This window comes from Arachis hypogaea, chromosome 17, assembly GCF_003086295.3.
Source record: "Arachis hypogaea cultivar Tifrunner chromosome 17, arahy.Tifrunner.gnm2.J5K5, whole genome shotgun sequence".
Taxonomy (NCBI): domain Eukaryota; kingdom Viridiplantae; phylum Streptophyta; class Magnoliopsida; order Fabales; family Fabaceae; genus Arachis; species Arachis hypogaea.
In genome coordinates, this window is record NC_092052.1 from 96,927,068 (window position 1) to 96,946,688 (window position 19,621).

The 19,621-nt window shown below is 38.6% G+C and overlaps 1 pseudogene; it reads left to right on the plus strand.

Moving 5' to 3' along the window:
• The first annotated feature begins 1,343 nt into the window (after nt 1–1,343).
• The window catches only part of LOC112763539 (uncharacterized), a 42,155-nt pseudogene continuing 23,877 nt past the window's right edge, over nt 1,344–19,621 (plus strand).

The following is a 19,621-nucleotide window of genomic DNA, read 5'->3' on the forward strand; positions in this document are numbered from 1 at the left end:
AGACTACAATGGGTTCACGGAGACGAGGCGTACGGGAAGGAATTCCTAATGTTAACTACGAGAGGGAACAGGAGACGTTTATGATTACCATGAACGCTATCCCCGATGTGGGTAACGCATCTACAAAAACCATGGTGTTAACAAGGCCCTCCCTTCTCCTAAATCCCATTTTTTATTTAATTAGACTATGGGGAAACTCGCATACCCACTTTTGATTCAGCTCGCAGGTTGGACGATGGCTCGATGATTGTCTTTTAGTAGCTTTTCCAGGTGCTGAATTTGATTTATGATTAGCTATTGAAGATGCTTACTGTGCTACTTGATAAATGTGAACATACATACTCTCGCCTCCTGTCCCAGGAAGGCCACTTCTACTATACATCCAACTATACATCTCCAACAAGCCATCCTTGTAATCAGAATGAACATCTTTGGCTTCCTTATAATAAGGGATTTCTCCCGTTACTGAAGGAAACACTCCGTTGATTGCTCCGATGATCGTGACCCCGGTGCCGGTGGAACCTGTAGCTGAGGCAGTGCGTGAGGCTGCAGTAGTAGCGGCTAGGGCTGTTGAAAGTCTTGGGGTGAGAAACGGGAATAAGAATGAACATGGAGAAGATAGTGGGAATGATGAGAATAACTTAGGGCATCTTGAAAGACCTATGACCCTTGCGACTTTTCTGAAGGTTAAACCGCCTAAGTTTAAAGGTACACTCATTGCGACTGATGCTGACAACTGGTTTCGAGCTATTGAATGATCACTGCGAGCGCAGCATGTTCCAGAAGGCCAACACGTGGAGTTTGCTACTTATATGCTGGAAGGAGAAGCTGAGCATTGGTGGCAGGGGATACAGCGACTGTTGCAACAAGATGAAGGCGATATTCCTTGGAATACTTTTAAGGATGAATTTTATAAGAAGTATTTTCCGAGGGCAGCTCGTGACGCTAATGAGATGGAACTTATGCAGCTGAAACAGGGTAACACAACTGTTGCAGAATATGCCCGTAAGTTTGATGACTTGTGCCGTTTCTCCAAGATCTGCCAAGGGAATCCTGCTGACTTTGAAGAATGGAAGTGTTTGAAGTTTGAAGGGGCCTTCATGAGGATCTGATGAGTTCAGTAGTTCCATTAGAGATAAGAAATTTTGCTGAACTGGTGAATAAAAGTAAACTAGTGGAAGAATGTTCGAAAAAGGTGGCGATAGCTCGAGCAGATCGTAAGGAAACCTCAGGAAGATACTTTATTCAAGATCTAGCCCCTCAAGGTCGTAACTTTAAGTTCAGTGGTCAGTTCCATCGCCAAAATAGGAATCAATGAAATGGTAACTTTCTCGCTCGTAACAATGGCAAATACGACAACAATAATCTGGGAGAGGAAGAAAGAGGTCAACCTTAGGAAATTCAGGATATTTCAGTATGCTCAAGGTGTGGGAAAGATCATGGTAACATACCATGTCAGTATGGGACAAACCATTGTTATGCTTGCGGAGAACCTGGACACATAGCTAGGATTTGCCCAAGGAGGTTTGTTCGAGATCCAGCAAGGCCAAAACAACAAGGAAGGGTTTTTACCGTAACTGCTGGCAACACAAATGCATATAATTCTTCCACTCGAGGTGAGTACCACACTATGGTTTTGTTTGTGCTAGATAATACTATAACTTCTTATGCGCATGTTAAATTTTGAGGGCAAAATTTTCTTTTAGGAGGGTAGAATGTAACAACCCCGATTTTCGAGTACGCAAGATCATTTCTGAATACACGGATTTCTCCGAAAGATCAGTAAAGGGAATACTTTTTCTGTATCATCAAGCATCTCAATCCTCATTGTCATTATATTATCTTTAACTCAGGACCTTAGTTGAGACAAGCTCGATAACACGGTCACGAAGAACCTAGTTTTTGAACCATATTGGTTAGGAGTTTTGATTCTGTTTTTCGTAAATAGTCTCAGTTTGATGAACTGGACTCGATTTATGAGAGAAGAGAGATAATAGGATGATATTATCATTATATTAGTATTATAAGATGCTTGAATGATATTATAAGATTACCTAGTCTGTTTTAGTTAAAAACAGAAAATCGGTTTAACCGGGTTCACAATTTACTGGTGCAGCTTAGCACCAGCACTCTCTGATGACTTTAGCAATGCTAAGGCCTCATCATACATGTTCTATTCTCAAAATAAATATGTTACTAGTGTCATTTATGCTAGTAGCTCAGAAAATAATTTTTAATATTATTTTAACCCACCTCCAAGCCAACCAATCACAACTCACCTTACACCCCCAAGACCTCCAAGGCTGTCTCATTTCATCATTTTGGCCGAAATTGAAAGGAGAGAAAAGAGAGAAAACTTCATGAACACTTAATCTTCAAAGCTTGATTTCTTCTGAACCAAAACTCAAATCAAAACTCCGATTTCACCAAAATGATCCTCTCTTCTTCCTCTACATAACCATGAGACTTATCAAGGCTGTAAATAAGGTGAGATGGCTGTCTCCCTTCCTCTTCAATTCGGTTTTCAAGGAAAACCATGCAAAACATGTGTTTTCTTGATGTTCTTCCTTAGGAATCATGCTTAACTTGACTTGAGGGCCAAGAAACATTAATTTTCAGAAAGTCTAAGGTGAGATATCTCTTCCTAACGTTCTGAGGGAGATTTGGTCAGTTGAGAGTTTGTGGATTTAAAGTTGTTCTTGATGTGTTTTAGGAGGAAAAAGTGCTTAAGGACCACCTGAAGGTCTAACCGAATTTGGAGCAGCAAATCAAGGTAGGGATTGACGAATTTAATCTTGATTGATTGTGTTTGAGTTGTGTGATTATGATATGGTTTGGTTATGCTTGAAATTGATTGTTTATATGAGTAATTCTTGTTGAAATTTTGGTGAAATTTTGATGAAATTTGATGAAATTCAAGCTTTAAAGTTCATGTTCTTGGGCAGCTGGAAAAACGAAACCCTAAGCTTAAATTGAGGTTCAATTTGTGTTGAAATCATGTAGAAAATATGGGGTTTTAGTGGCTGCTAATTTATTATGAATTATAGTAAAAATCGGTTGCTGAAAAGACTGAAAAACGGGTAAAAACAGAGAAAGAATCTGAAGAATTTATGAAGAACATGAAGAACACTTTGAGTGTGGTGAAGAACAATGAAGAACACCTTTTTGATTCATAAAAGGGCAAGGAAGTAATTAATTTAGTGTTTGGGGGGTTATTTTGTAATTTCTGAAAGTTAGGGTGGTTAAAGTAGAAGTATTAAAAGTTACGGGTGGTAAAAAGTGAATTTATAAAGTAAAAGGTTAAAAGAAGGTAATTTTCGAAAATATATTAATAAAATAATAAATAATAATAAAATATTAAATAATAATATTTAATTAAAAATAATATTTTAATAAAAATAATAAAATAATGCAGAAAAGGCAGTTTTCTGTAAAAGCTTTAGAAAGACAACTTTAAGCGCTGAATCTCATCATTACCTTCATAAAACACTTAGGGAGTGGTAAGAACATATTAGTGAGGCAAATATAAAGAAAAGATAAAAAGTTAAAGAAAAGATAAAAACCAAAGAAAATTCTGTAAAGTTTTTACGACAGAAAAACAGACAGAGACTAGTGAACAAACTAGGGCAACATAGTTAGTCCTTGAGTTGCGACTAGGGTTAGGTATTATATGAAAAGTTAAACTGTTTCAGTATAGACTTAATGAACCTATACTTTGGACAGGCATACTATTCATACCGAAATTTACATAAGCTTTAAATGCATACGTTAAGCAGAAAAATCAGAGCAGAGTAGAGAAAACACAGAGAACAGAGTAACCAGAGAAAAGTAAAGAGATATAGAGAAAAGATTAATCAAAGCAGAGTAAAAAGATAAAGTGAAAGATGTAAAGTCTGTAAAGTATGATTGAACAGAGAAAGAAAGAAGTACTGCATAAGAATGTGAAAGTGATGATGAATAATGGGAATGATAATGAATGATGATAATGAGAAAAGAGTAATATCACAAAGAAAATAAAGGAGACGAGTATAAGAATAAAGAGTTAAGCCTTGTGGTATGATGTTCTGTTGTATGTTCATCTGCTGCTTTTCTATTGGCCCTAGAGGTCCTGTAGGCCCAAGTTCACCTACAGTAAGTTGATATTTCTGTAGGCCAAAGTTAACCTACAGTGAATATCAATTGTGTATCTCAGGGTGTTGCTCCTGTAGGCCGAAGTTCACCTACAGAGAGTTGTGATACCTGTAAGCCAAAGTTCACTTACAGGGGCACTATTTCTGTAAGCCGAAGTTCACTTACAGAGGTGCTATTTCTGTAGGCCGAAGTTCACCTACAGAAAGTTGTTGTGATTAAACCATTTCTGTAAGCCGAAGTTCACTTACAGAGGTGTTATTTCTATAGGCCGAAGTTCACCTATAGAAAGCTGTTGTGTTGTGTTTAGACTATTCCTGTAAGCCGAAGTTCACTTACGGGAGTGCTATTTCTGTAGGCCGAAGTTCACCTACAGAAAATAAGCCATATCTAGGACTAGTTCCTGGGTAATGTCGGGCTGCAGGGTGTAAACCGACACGTGAGCTCATGGCCTGCATAGGACAGACATGCATCATACTTGGTTGCGCATTTCCTCTGTTATGATTGTTGTTTGAATGTATGCTTTCTTTGTTTTCATTCTATTCTCTGTGTCTGTGTTTTATTTTCTTGTATTCTTTTGTTTGTGTTTTGCTTTCTATTTTCTCTATTTATCTATTTCTTCTGTCTACTGATTCTCGGTATTCTGCTATTTATCTGCTAAACAACACGGAATTAATGAACTTAACTAATAACCCCGACCCTACTAAGAACTCCCCAGTTCTTACCCCTTCTCTCTCCCTTTCCCCTTCAGATGGAAGTAAGAGTACCTTACCATAGTTCGCTGATGACCGTTCGCAAGAAGAGGATTCTGCTCTAGATAGTCTTCTGAGTCTAGAGTGAACTCCGTTACCTGTTTATATGTATATACTTTGAGGCCAGCCAACGTCTGCACCCCGCTTTTCTACAAACTTTAGCCTAAGTCCTCCGTACGATGTTGCTGTTATGTGGCCACTCAATTAAGTACTTGAGAGACGCTCTTTGATGACATATGATCGTGCAGAGGAGTAGCAGATGATGTTCTACCTTTTGGGGACGTTCCACCTGACTTGAGTTTTGAAAATTTAGAGCGTACTTTCCCTCGCTTAGTAGTTTAGAGGGAATAGGTGAGTATAGAGTCTAGGCTAGCCTGGGCGCCAGCTTAGGGACTTCTTGAACAGGTCAGGGCCTAGGATGTTGTATGTATATATATGTATATAGTTAATATCTAGCTATATCTAGGGGTGTTCTAACTAACAGTCTATATTCTAATAAAGGCTGGATCACTAAATGTTGTTAGCTACTTGTGATGTATTTATGCGTGGTTGCTTATAACTGTTTTATCTGTTATTATTTGTGAATTGATTATGAATGATTCTGTTTATTAATTCAAATGTTTTCAAAAAAAAAAGTACCTCGCTAACTAACTACGTTTTTAACAACGAATCAGGCTCATATAATAAATAATAGATAATAATTAGGATGACAAATTGGTAGCACTCAGTTTCTGGTATGTCCTAGGCGTACTGAAAATTGGGTCGTTACACCTTGGCTTAACCACATTGGATTCTCCTCTTCCATTGGAACTTTAGCCTTTGCACACAACCTCCAAATGGTACTTGGATAGTACAACCAAGATCCGGCCGAATTCTTCTCAGCAAGCTTTTGAATGTCCTTTGCCAGAATTTCATGAACTTTTACCTCTCCTCCCACAATTATGCAATGCAACATAATAGCTCTATTCTTGTTAACTTCTGAGGTGTTTACTGTGCCCAGAATTGATCTTTTCAACAACTCATACCATCCCTTTGCTTCCGGCGTAAGGTTAACTCTCTTCAAATACTTGTATTTATTCTTGTCATCTCCTTCCCACTCTGTGTTCTCCATACAAATATCTCTAGCAATCCCATCATAATCCGGATCACCATTTACCCTTTGGTGGTATCCCGGTTCACTAAAGCGAACTGATTTTAGTCCCAAGACTTTCTTGATTGCATCCGAGCTAAAATCTACTTCCACTCCCCGCACATAGCTCTTGTATGTTGGCGCCTCACTCATGTCAAGCCTTGAGACATTGGCATAGAACTCTCTTATGATATTAGCATTGATTCGGGTGATTGGTGATATGAGTTCCTCCCACCTTCTCTTTTGAATTTTGTCCTTCATTTCTTGGCATCCATCGTCCGGCAGCAAGAGTGGAATTTCTGGATATATCTTCTTCTCATTCATCCATTCAATTTGCATCTGATGGTACCGAGATTTGAATCTCCATTGGTCATATTCAGGGGTGCTCTCCTCCACCATGGGATCTTTCCCTCTTCTTCATTTGGTTCTTGAGGAAGAGGCCATGATCACTTGGTTGTTTGAGACTCTTGAGGTTAAAGGGAGTGTGAAGATTGTTAGAGATTTTGATGTGTGTCTTGGAGAAAGATGAAATTTTGAGGCCGAGCTTGTTATGATGAGAAATGATGAAGGGAGGTTTAAATGGTTGGAGTGCAAGGATTCGGTCACATGCATGGCTTGGAGGTGGTATGTCATTTAAATGAACAATGAAGGGCTAGGATGCAATTAGATACTATGTGAATCAAAGGTGTGCATGTAAGGATGAATGAAGACAAAACTTCCTTCTTCAATTGTCTCTGCCGTGATCATTTCAAGGAGTGGCAGATTCTCTTTTTGAGGCATGTGATGAAATTTTGTCCTCATGCTACGCTTTCCTTTGTCTTGTCTCTTTCATAAAGTGTTCTTTGACCACCTAGTCATCACAACAAGACAACACACATTAGCTATATCAAACCGTGGCAATAGTGCTTCTTTTCATTAACACTATATGAATCATCATTCCTTATATCCATTTGAACTGTGACTTTCCTTGGAGGACACCAAACTTAATGTTTGGTCATATAGTTGAAAATATGTGGTTCTCCCTCCAACTAGTGAAATTGAAATCCCAATGTCATTCTTGGTCAAATGTTTATAAGAAATGTTTTCATCATAATTTTCCTTTTTCTCTCTCTTTTTTTTTTTTCATGAAGGATCAATTGTGTCCCTAAATCCGTGCATCAAAGTTTGGTGAACACCAAACTTGTATCTTGCTTAAGGGGTAAATGTGAGATGCTAGTGGTAAGTCATAATTGATGCCTTCATCACAGACTATGATTTCTTTTTAATTGATAAGTCTCAATAAGAGATAATGTATGATCATTGATGCATGATTTTTTTTTTCATGAGAAGAGAAACACCAAACTTAGTGTTTGGTCATATGCTAGGCATATAACGTGAAAATATTTGTAACACTGGTTTGGTGTGCTTGAAGGCACACCAAACTTTAGAAGTCTTAGCATATGAAAAAAAAATTTTGCATTCATTGAGTTAGTCCATGAAAACAAATTTCATGCTCAGATGATCATAGCTTATTGAATTTAAAATGACATAAATCTTAAATCATGGGTTGCCTCCCATGGAGCGCTCTTTTATTGTCACTAGCTTGACATTGGGGTTTTCTTTTATGGTGGTTGAGGATTGTAGTGCCTCAGCTTGTCTCCCCTGACTGTGATCCTCCTCTTTGTTCTCTGGTGTTCAATTTCAGCGTGCTCTAATGAGAGTATATTGCTGACAGTGTAATAGTCATCAGTCTGTTGGCTTGCTCCCAGCTGTTGATATGTCAGTTGCACTTTGTCACCTTTGGAAAGCCCCTCTATTGGGATCTTCCTATTCTTCCAACCCCTTTTTGTTTTGTTTCTGCGTTTCATCCTTTCTTTCGTTGACCTTTCTTTTCTGGCCGTAGGCTTACCTTGGGGATCTTTCATCCTTTCAGTGGCTAATACTCCAATATTCTCTTGGACTTCTTCATCAGTTTGCACAATCTTTTGCCTTGGGGTGTTGTTGTGAATCGCCTTGTTGCTTTCTTCCTTTAACTGTGATTCTTCCTTGTCAAGTTCCATATAGTTTTTCTTCTCATTACCAAACTGTGCTTCTGGTAACACCTTCAGAGTGACACTCTTATCATGCATTCTAAGAGTTAATTCTCCTTCCTCTATGTCTATGATAGCTCTAGCAGTGGCCAAGAATGGCTTTCCCAGAATAATAGAGTCACCATCATCCCCTTCTGAATCTAGAACCACAAAATCTGTAGGGTATATGAAATTGTCCACCTTGACCAGAAGGTTTTCAATCATACCCCTGGGGTATACTGTTGACTTATCTACTAGCTCTAGAGATATCTGTACTGGTTTAACTTCCTCTATATGTAGCTTTTTTACCAAGGAGGATGGTATTAAGTTGATACTTGCTCCTAGATCGCACATTGCTTTAGTGATGGTTAATTTCCCAATGGTGCAAGGTAGCAAAAAACTCCCTGGATCTTCAAGCTTAGGGGGAAACCCTTTTTGAATCAAAGCCCTGCATTCCTCAGTGAGCAGTATGGTTTCCTTCTCATCCCAACTTCTTTTCTTGTTGATAAGCTCCTTCAAAAATTTGGCATACAGAGGCATTTGCTCAAGTGCTTCAGCAAAAGGAATATTGATTTCCAGCTTTTTGAAAGTTTCAAGGAACTTGTGAAAATGCTGGTCCCTGGTTTCTTTGTTGAACCTCTGGGGATATGGCAGTGGAGGTGTGATGCTCTTTCCTATTTGCTGCTGTCCCTGAGTCACTTCTGTTGAACCGTGTGGCTGGTTGTCTTTCTCTTTGAGTTTCTCAATTCTCTTGCTTGGCATCACAACTTGATCCTTGGCTTCATTTGCCTTTGTTTGCTCTTCATCTTCTATTGCACTTTTGCTGCTCTCTGCTTGCTTCTTTATAGTGTCATTATTGCTCATCAATGTTCTCCCACTCCTTAATTGTATCGCCTTGCATTCTTCCTTCGGATTTGGAATCGTGTCACTCGGCAGAGAGCTTGAGGGTCTCTCAAGAGAAATCTGCTTTGAGATTTGCCCCATCTGTCTCTCTAGGCTCTTTAGGGATGCTTCATGATTCTTGGTTGTCATTTCCTGGTGTTTCAACATTTTGTCTATCACGGCCTCCAAGTTAGTGATTCTTTGGGCTTCAGGTGATACTTGAGGTGGGTTATGAGATGTGGGTGGTGGATGGTAGGCATTTTGGTTGGTGGGTTTGTTATTAGATTGGTACTGGTTGGGGTTGGGGTAGTTGTTTTGAGGTTTTCTGTAGGGGTTTTGGTTAGTCTGCTGTTGGTTGTGGTTTTGGTTGCTTCTTGGGTTGTTTTGGTTTGAGTTCCTCTGCCATGGTTGTTGGTTTTGGGTATGATTATCTCCCCATCTGAGGTTTGGGTGGTTCTTCCAGGATGGATTGTATGTATCACCATACACTTCATTTGGTCCTTGGTTGTGCATATACTATACTTGCTCTTGTTGTTGTTCTTCTTGAGTTTCTTCATTTTGTCCCCATGTAGTTGATGGTTGGCTAGTGTTAACTGCTGCAACTTGGAGACTATCAATCCTCTTGGCCATTTGTTCAAATTGTTGTTGAATTTGCTGCTGCATCATCTTGTTTTGAGCCAAGATTGAGTCCACTCCTTCTAGCTCCATTACTCCTCTTCTTTGTGATGGTTGGCGGTTTCTTTGATGAGCAAAGAAATATTGGTTGTTAGCCACCATATCAATGAGATTTTGAGCTTCCTCTGCAGTTTTCATGAGTTGCAAGGAACCTCCAGCTGAATGATCCAAAGCTTCTTGAGATTTCAATGTTAAGCCCTCATAAAAATTCTGCAGCTTATCCCACTCAGTGAACATTTCAGGAGGACATTTTCTGATTAGAGACTTGTATCTCTCCCATGCCTCATGGATGGGTTCAGCCTCCATTTGTGTAAATATTTGTACCTCAGTCTTCAACCTTGTGATCCTTTGAGGTGGGTAAAATTTGTCAAGGAACTTGGTTACCAGATCATCCCAATTGTTGATGCTGTCTCTTGGAAAGGATTCCAACCATTGAGTGGCCTTGTCTCTGAGAGAAAATGGGAATAGCAATAGCTTGTAGCTGTCAGGAGGCACACCATTAGTTTTAACAGTGTTACAAATCCTCAAGAAGGTGGATAGGTGTTGGTTTGGATCTTCAAGTGGTCCTCCACCAAAAGAGCAATTGTTTTGAACCAAAGTGATGAGTTGTGGCTTTAGTTCAAAATTGTTTGCATTGACATTTGGAGTTAAGATGCTACTTCCACAATGTCTAGGATTTGCAAAAGTATAGGAAGCTAAAACTCTCCTCTGGGGTGGATTGTTATTGTTGTTGTCTGCTCCACCTGGTGGATTGGTTGAATGTTCCTCCATATCTTGGAATTCTTCTTCTGATTCCTCTTCTCCAACAATATTTTTCCCTCTTTCCGCTCTTCTTAACCGTCTAAGAGTTCTTTCGTCTTGTTCATGAAAGATGGGTGTAATTCTTCTTGTACCTGACATACAAGCAGAACATAAGAAACACACAAACCAGTGACACTTCAATCTATTGCTAGAATGAAGTTTTAGTTAGCCTAAGCAAATATTCAAACAGTTAGTGGGTTAATTGAAAATTAAAGGACAGAAAATAAAAAGTGCTTGATCTAGATTACCACCTCACTTAATCATTGTCAATCTAATCAATCCCCAGCAACGGCGCCAAAAACTTGATGGGATATTTTCGCGGAAAGAACGAATTTCTCCAAAACACCCAAACTTAACCGGCAAGTGCACCGGGTCGCATCAAGTAATAATAACTCACGGGAGTGAGGTCGATCCCACAGGGATTGAAGGATTGAGCAATTTTAGTTTAGTGGTTGATTTAGTCAAGCGAATCAAGATTTGGTTGAGAGATTTGTGATTTGCAGAATTTAAATTGCATAGAAAGTAAAGGGAATGGGTAATTGGCATGAAATTAAAGAGAACAGGAATTAAAGTGCTAAATCTTAAAGAACAAGAAATTAAATGGCAGAAACTTAGAACGCAAGAAATGTAAATTGCGAAATCTTAAAGTGCAAGAAATGTAAATGGCTTGAATTGTAAAGGGAATGGGGATTTGGATTTGCAGAAATTAAACAAGGAAATGTAAAATTGCAACAAGCAGAGAAATAGAAGAAGACTTGGATTGAATCGGATCTAAACCAGAAAAGTAAAATGAGCATGAAAGTAGTAAACAGAGGATGTAAAATTGGAATTCAGATCTCAGGACCCAAGAGACTAGAAAACCAAGTCTAGATCTCAATGCCTTCCTAGATCCAACAAGAACAATTGCAAAGGAGATTGTAAATTGCAAAGAAAGTAGATGAAGAAGCAAGTAACCGAAACTGAAATTCAATTAAGCAGAAAATTAAACAAGATCCCAAGGTGAGATTGAAACGGAATTTCTTCAATTCTCCACCCAAAATCCAAGACAAGAAAAGTAAAGAGTGCTGGTCAAGAACAAGGAAGAAGAGAGATCAATTCTCCTCCCAAGTTCTCTTCAATTAAACAACAATGCTAAGAAAAATAAAAGTGAGCTTTCCGCAAAACTCAAAAGAAAGCTATTCTGAAAAACTAAAAGGGAAGCTCCCTTAAAAACTTAAATCCTATGCTATTTATACACTTTCCTCAAATGGTCTTAAAGCCTTCAATTGGGCCTTTTCTCTTGATGGAATTGGGTTGATAGAGGCCTTGGTTGATTGCTCTTGGAGTTTGGAGAAGAACCGAATTGAACCGGGTTGGAATCATGAAAGCTTGAGTAAAAGTTGGAGTAAAAGTTAGGGTCTAACTTTTGCTCCAACTTTTCACATCAGCACCCTTCCTTGCTGATACCAACGTTGGGGCAAAAGTTAGGGGTCTAACTTTTGCTCCAACGTTGGCCTCCCCTTGCTTATTCATGGCGCCAACGTTAGCCAAAAAGTTAGGGGCTAACGTTGGCGCAAACTTTTGCTAGCCCAGGGAGTGTTTTTCATGTGCCAACGTTAGCCAAAAAGTTAGGGGCTAATGTTGGCGCAAACTTTTGCTCATCCAGGGAGTGTTTTTCATGCCAAAAGTTAGCCAAAAAGTTAGGGGCTAACTTTTGCTCCAGCTTTTGCCCAAAAGTTAGCCAAAAAGTTAGGGGCTAACTTTTGCTCCAGCTTTTGCCCAAAAGTTAGCCAAAAAGTTTGAGGCTAACTTTTGGTCCAGCTTTTTGCTTCCTGGTTCATTTTCAATTAATCCAAAAGTTTGAGCTAAAGTTTGAGGCAAACTTTTGCTCAAACTTTTTGTTCTCTCTTCCTCCTAGCCATTCCTTCTTGCATCAACCTTTCTCCAAGCTTTCTTCACCTATCATTAATCAACCAAACACATCAAAGCTATGCTCAAAATCATGAGATATTCATTCTTTCATAATATGTGACAATTATAGCATAAAACCTCATGAAATAGCATGAATTCATACATGGTTGATTAAATCAAAGGAAACATGAAAATCTACCCAATTGGCTTGCTTTTGGCTCAAGAAAGTGCATAATTCAATTGAAAACAAAAGAAAAAGGCTAGTGAAACTAGGCTAAGATGACTTGTCATCAAGAGGCAAAATCCAATGTTAAAGCTTGCTATAAAATGATACAATGGAAATTAAAGTAAAAATCCTAAGAGAGCTCTCCCTAATCTACACAACTCCTACTCCTACTATGTAAAACTATGGAAAATTATGTCTAAGTCCTAATAATAGCTAATACCTTCATATGTGTTGAATTCCCCTTCATATAGCATCCAAAATCAGCATCCAAGCCTTCCAAAATGAGCCAAGAGGCCTAAAAAATCACAAAGTACGTGTTTCATTAATGCAACCATGTGCAGGGACCTGTGCATATGCACAGGTGGTTGTGCGCACACACACATGGAAATTCCTTCTTGTGTGCACGCACACTTCGCCGTGTGTGCTTTTCGTTATTTTCTTCATGTTTTCTCACTTGTACATGCTTTCATCCACTGTTGGCTATCCATTCTTGCCCCTGAGACCTTAAATCACTCAACAAACATGTCATGGCATCAAATAGAATAAAAGTGGAATTAAATTGATCATTTCAAGCACAAAATTGCATGTTTTCACATTTAGGATCAAATTGGGGACAAAACACAAAAGTATTCTATTTTGGTGCTTAAGTGTGAGTTCATGTGCTAGAATCCATTCAAATTGAGTCAAAATATATTATCAAATATGGACTCATCATCAAGCTAAGCAATAGAGATTGTTGAGTGCAGAATTCTAAATTAGCAGAAATGTAAATGACTTAAAGGTAAAGAAAAGCAATAAAGTGCAGAAAAGTAAATAACAAGAATGTAAAGTGCTAGAACATAAATGACTGAATTGTAAATGGGGAATGAGTAATAGCAGAAATTAAAGAAAGCTATAAAGAATAGGAAAGATAAGAATAAGGAAGATTCCTTGGGATGGGAGATATTGCTCTCTTTGGATTAGATCTAGATCATCTCTTCTTCAATCATGCAACTCATTGACCTCTTGAAAATTATGATTGATTGAACCCCAATCCCTTGGTGATTCAATCTCTCAAATCTTGATAATCCGCCAATTCCTTGGTCTAATTGCTCATGAAGAGAGATAAGCTTGGTCCCTGATTATACCACACATCCTCACAGATCCAAATAATGGGTGGATTTCATGTCACCATATCCAATCCCAAAACCCAAATCTACTCAAGTGTGAGAAGGGATTTCAAGCATGGTTACATGCTTCCTTTTCGAAGGTTCCCATGAAACCCCTTTTGCATTCAACCTCTTTTTCAAGATGATTGAACACTAACATGAAGAACGAAATTCTTTCTAGAAAATCAAAGAGAAAATGAAGAGAAGAAGAAATTCACTATCATTAATCCATCAAGTACAACAGAGCTCCCTCTCCTAATTAGAGGGAGTTTAGCTACTCATAGCTTAGAGAAAAGTACAAGAGATGGAAGAAGATAAAGTGAAGTGTAAAAGTAAAACTAAACTATCAACCCAACTTTCTAACCTACTAGCCAACCCCCTTTTCAGTGCTCCTAGGGGATATTTATACTACTCCTAGCACTAGAAATTAAAAGTTACAAAAAGAAAAAGAAAATTACAATTGAAAATAAGAGGAAAAACTCATAAAATGAACCATGTGCCTGGCGTGTGAGCGGCGTGTCACACCCAGCTTCTCAACTTGGCTTGGCGTGCCAGGCCTGGCTTCCAAGTGGAATGCCCTTCTCATGAAACTAGCCTGGCATACCACGCCTTCGAGCTTAAGTGGCACGCCCATATAGCCTTCTTCTCTTCTTCCTCTCTGGATACTTGAACTGGCGTGGCACTCTCAGGTCTGACGTGCCATGCCCTCAATAAAGCATGATCATCTTCTTTTGGTAATTTGAACTAGTGTGGCACGCCCAAGTCTGGTGTGCCACGCCCTTAGTGAACTCTTCCACCTCTTCTCTGGAATGTTAAACTGGCATGCCACGCCCTTGATGAGGGCTTCATTCTCTTCTCTGGTCAACTATACTGGCATGCCATGCCTAGGTCCCAAGTGGCACGCCCTTGGTGAAAGTGATATTGGCGTGCCATGCCTCAATCATCAAGTGGCACACCCCTCTTCATGTTGCCTTGGCGTGCCATGCCTAAAGTCCAAAGTGGCACACCCAATCATCTTTTTCCATGGGGGCTTGTGCTGGCGTGTCACGCCTTCAATCTCAAGTGGCACGCCCCCTTGTAGAAGCTGCATTCTTCCTCTCTGGACTAATGAACTAGCATGCCACTCCTTCGATCTCTAGTGGCACGCCCATTATGAGGACGAGTTTCTTCAAGCTTTGGTGTGCCACGCCTAGAACCCAAGTGGCATGCCCATTCATTCTTGACTTGGCGTGCCACACCATAAGTCTCAAGTGGCACGCCCTTGTTGGTGCTTCCTCCATGCTCCTCTGCTCAAATGTATTGGCATGCCACGCCTTCGACCTCAAGTGGCACGCTCATTGTAGATGATGGAGTTGGCATGCCACGCCCAGCCTGGCGTGTCACGTCCCTTATGGACCTTCAAGAATGCTCTTTGGAATTTATGGTTGGCGTACCACGCCTGGCCTTGGCGTGCCACGCCCATACTAAAGCCCATTATCCCTTCTCTGGAGTTTATAACTGGCGTGCCACGCCTGGCCTTGGCGTGCCACGCCCATTGTGCGTCATCTCCCTGGCGTGCCACGCTTGGCCTTGGCCTGCCATGCCCATTGAAAGCTCCATGGACTTCTTCTCTAGATTTACTAACTAGCGTGTCACGCCCTTTGGCTGGCGTGCCACGCCCATACAATTTGGTGGCATTTGTACCAAGTGGCACGTCCTACTCACACGCCCAACTTCCCTTTCTTGCTTCCTTCTTCTTTTATTGCTCTTTTCACCTGTGATTCAACAGAAACTCATTTCAAATCAATGTACCATAATATTCACCATTTAACTCATGAAATTGCATTGATTGAACAAGATTACACTCTTTTTATGGTCCTTTTAGATAAGAGAAAGAGGTAGATGATGCAAGTCATCAATATCCATTTCCGATGTGAAGTTCTAGGATTGCCTTTGGCGTCCCGAAATGTTACATCTTATATATTGGGCACTGTTACCATACTGAGAACCTCCGGTTCTCATTCCATACTTTGTTGTTGTTTTTCAGATGCAGGTCATAACCCACCTCGGTGAGTTGTTTGATAATGATAGAGCGGAGGACTTTATTCCATTTTTGTTGCCATTTTGGGCACTTGACTAGTTCTCTCACTTTTGTGTTTATATTGCCTTAGAGGCTTACTTTGAGAGAGGTACTTTGTATAAGCTGCTTTACTTTTGAAAATTCTGTATGACTGTATATACTAGTCGGCTTAAACTCCGTGAGCTGCGGCTAGTTCCTTATAATTATTATACTCTTATATCTATGTATGTTCTATTCTCTTGCATCTATACCTTGTATCTTAAGCGTTAGCTTCGTGTGAACATTTTGCGCTTTTGTAATTCTATTTTTTAGCTTAATCCTTCATCGGTCTTCTAGAATATATTATTTCCTTCTATATAAATATGTATAAGCTTTAGAATTGTCGTAACCTTTGTTTAACCTTTGCTTTACGGCTAAAGGTAAGGCTTAGGATAATTAGGGTGTAACATATAGTGGTATTAGAGCGGTTTGTCCTCGTGAGCCTGAGGGATAGACCGATTGTGCTTTGTTGCACACTCTGGGTCGTTTTTCTTTCATGCTATTTAGGTTCTGCTTGATATGCATAGCATGCTTGTTTGTGAGTGCCTTTGGGGATAATTGAAGCACTGAGCTCAGAATATTGAGACTGATTACCTCAATATCGATTGTTTAGCTTGGGAAGACAACTCGAATGGCAACTCACAGATGAGGTCGATCACATTCACGGAGAGATAGTGAAGATGAATAACCTAGACAATGTGTTTCGAGCTCAACATGTTCAAGAGGACCAGTTCGTGGAGTTTACGGCATATCGGTTGATGGGTACGGCTTAGCACTAGTGGCAACGAAAGTAACGATTGATGCTTTTGTGGTTTTAACTATGATTTTCAGTTTCTAACTGGTATAGTCTTGAATCATGCTGAAAAAGTTTTTGAGGTTTAGAATGATTTTCAAATTTGGTTTGGACCTTTGGTTTAAATGATTTAGTTTTGAAACTAGGTCGGAACTTTTTGGTTAAATGATATGATTTAAAAGGGAAAGTAGGTTATATGATTTTGTTAACTTGTTGGTTTGTAATTTAACTTATCAAACCAAACGGGCGTTAATCTTAAAGGTTTTGGCCCAAAGTGGGCCAAATGGGCTAAAAATGCTAACGAGTTGGACTGGGCCTAAACCGGGCCCAAGGCCCAACATTTATATGCTATATTAATGAGCATTCAGCTCATTCTTGCCCTAATATGATGAGAAGGGCGCTAAAAGAAAGAAGAGAGGAAGAAGAGAGTGCACTATTCACCTCCTCCTTCTTTTGGCCATAACTTGAGCTACGGAGCTCCGATTGACGAGCTGTTTGTGGCCACGCGAAGCTCTCAATGAGCTCTTCATTTCTATTTAGGTTTTACTGGTAAGATTTCGAAACTCAAGCTCCAGTTTCCAGCCCTAAATTTCTGCGTTTTTGGGTTAGAGCTTTTGAGTATATTTTGTGATTTTGCTTGTTTAAGTGATCTCTAGTAGCGGGTAATTGTCGGGCTTTACCCCAATCACCATTGAATAAGGTAAGGAACCTCTATATCCTTGTAATTTGATGTAGTGTGAGCTTTAGTTGATAATGCATGGTTATGTTGTATGTATGAAGCTTGTTTTTGGAGTTGGTGGTGGCTTTTGGTTTGGCTTTGGTGGTTTGGAGCATGGTGTAAGCTTGTTGGATTCAAGTTTGGTCTTTGAGCATATTAGAAATTGGCCAAGGTATGATTTTGGTTTTCTTTATGTAATATTTAATGTTTCGTGAACCTTAGGCTAGTTGACCTTAAGATAGGATTGGATGTTTGGGTGTATGTCTAATTGTATGTAACTTTGATGTTTGAAGATAAGTTGTATGGTGGTGATGATGATATAGAGTTTTGAGATATGGAATATATTAATTTTGATGTTGATTGTTGGTATTTAATGACTATGAAGGTTGATGATGAATGTTGTGATTTATTATTGTTGATGTGGGTTTGTTGATATGGTTGATGATTAATGATGAATATTGATATTGTTGGTAATTGAAGGAGAGTGTTGATATTGTTGATAAATGATATGGATTATGAATTTTGGATGATGATAAATTGATGCTTGGTGTTGATAAGTATTGTTGGTGATTTTTTATATTGATGAATAATGAGGATTATAAGAATTCATGGTAATAAGTTAATGTCAAATATTTGTGATGGTTTGGATTAAAGGATATTGATGATTATGATGTGTTATGATATATGTTGACGATGATTTTGGATTTTAGGATCTTGTGGTTGATGTGGATATTAGATGGTGGTTGAGGAAATTTGATGTGAATTTAGGTTGAATTTTAAAGTTGGATGAGGTGAGTATTAAATGATTTAGATGATTGAATGGTTGATTTTTGAGAAATGAGTGGTAGGAACCTTTGTGTTGTTTTGGTATTGTTTGGACTATAAGTAGTTTGGTGTTGAATTGAGAGATTTAGTGAATTTGAGTTTTTAAGGTTTTTGGTAAAAATGAGTTTTGGGCTAACTTTGACGGATCATATCTTGAGCTACGATTTTCGAAATTGAATGATTTTTGTAACAAAATAAAGATAATGATTTTTGTAGAGAAATATATGATCATTGAAAGTTGGTGTCCAAAATTTGGTTTTTGTGCACGCACACTCTTGTGCGTCCGCACACATGGGGATATGGCTGCTGTTGGGAGCGCTAGCACGCTCTGTGTGTAACAACCCCAATTTTTGAGTACGCGATATCTTTTCTGAATGCACGAATTTCTCCTGAAGATCACTAAAGGGAACACCTCTGATATATTATCAATCATCTCAATCCTCATTATCATTATGTCATCCTTAAGCTAGAACCTCTCTTTTGAGGCAAGCTCGATGACATAGTCACGAAGAACTTAGTTTTTGAACCGTATCGTTTACGAGTTTTGATTCTAGTTTTCGTAAATAGTCTCTGTTTAACGAACCGGACTCGATTCATGAGAGAACAGAGATAATAGTATAATATTATCATTATATTAGTATTAGAAGATGGTTGAATGATATTATAAAGTTACCTGGTCTGTTTTAGTTAAAAACAGGAAATCGGTTTAACCGGGTTCACAGTTTACTGGTGCAGCTTAGCACCAACACTCTCTGATGACTTTAGCAATGCTAAGGCCTCATCATACATGTTCTATTCTCATATTAAATATGTTACTAGTGTCATTTATTCTAGTAGCTCAGAAAATAATTTTTAGAGATGTTTTTACAAGTGTTCCAATATATCTAGTTTTAGTAGTTATACACCTGAGATATTTTAATATTATTTTAACCCACCTCCAAGCCAACCAATCACAACTCACCCTACACCCCTAAAACCCCCAAGGCTGCCTCATTTGCTCATTGTGGCCAAAAGTCATCAAGAGAAAAAGGAGAGAAAGTTCTTAGTTCATAAAAATTGTAAGGAAGTAAATATTTTTTTTGTTTGGGGGTTATTTTGTAATTTCTGAAAGTTAGGGTGGTTAAAGTAGAAATATTAAAAGTTACGGGTGGTAAAAAGTGAATTTATATAACTTTTAGGGTAAGGAAAGGTAAATCTCGAAAATATATTAATAAAATAATAAAAAATAATAAAATATTAAATAATAATATTTAATTAAAAATAATATTATAATAAAAATAATAAAATAATGCGAAAAAAGCAGTTTTCTGTAAAAGCTTTAGAAAGACAACTTTAAGCGTAGAATCTCATAATTACCTTCATAAAACACTTAGGGAGTGGTAATAACATGATAGTGAGGTTTTAATGACAGAAACTAACAGAGACTAGTGAACGAACTAGGAGCAACATAGTTAGTTCTTGAGTTGCACCTAGGGTTAGGTATTATATGAAAAGTTAAACTGTTTCAG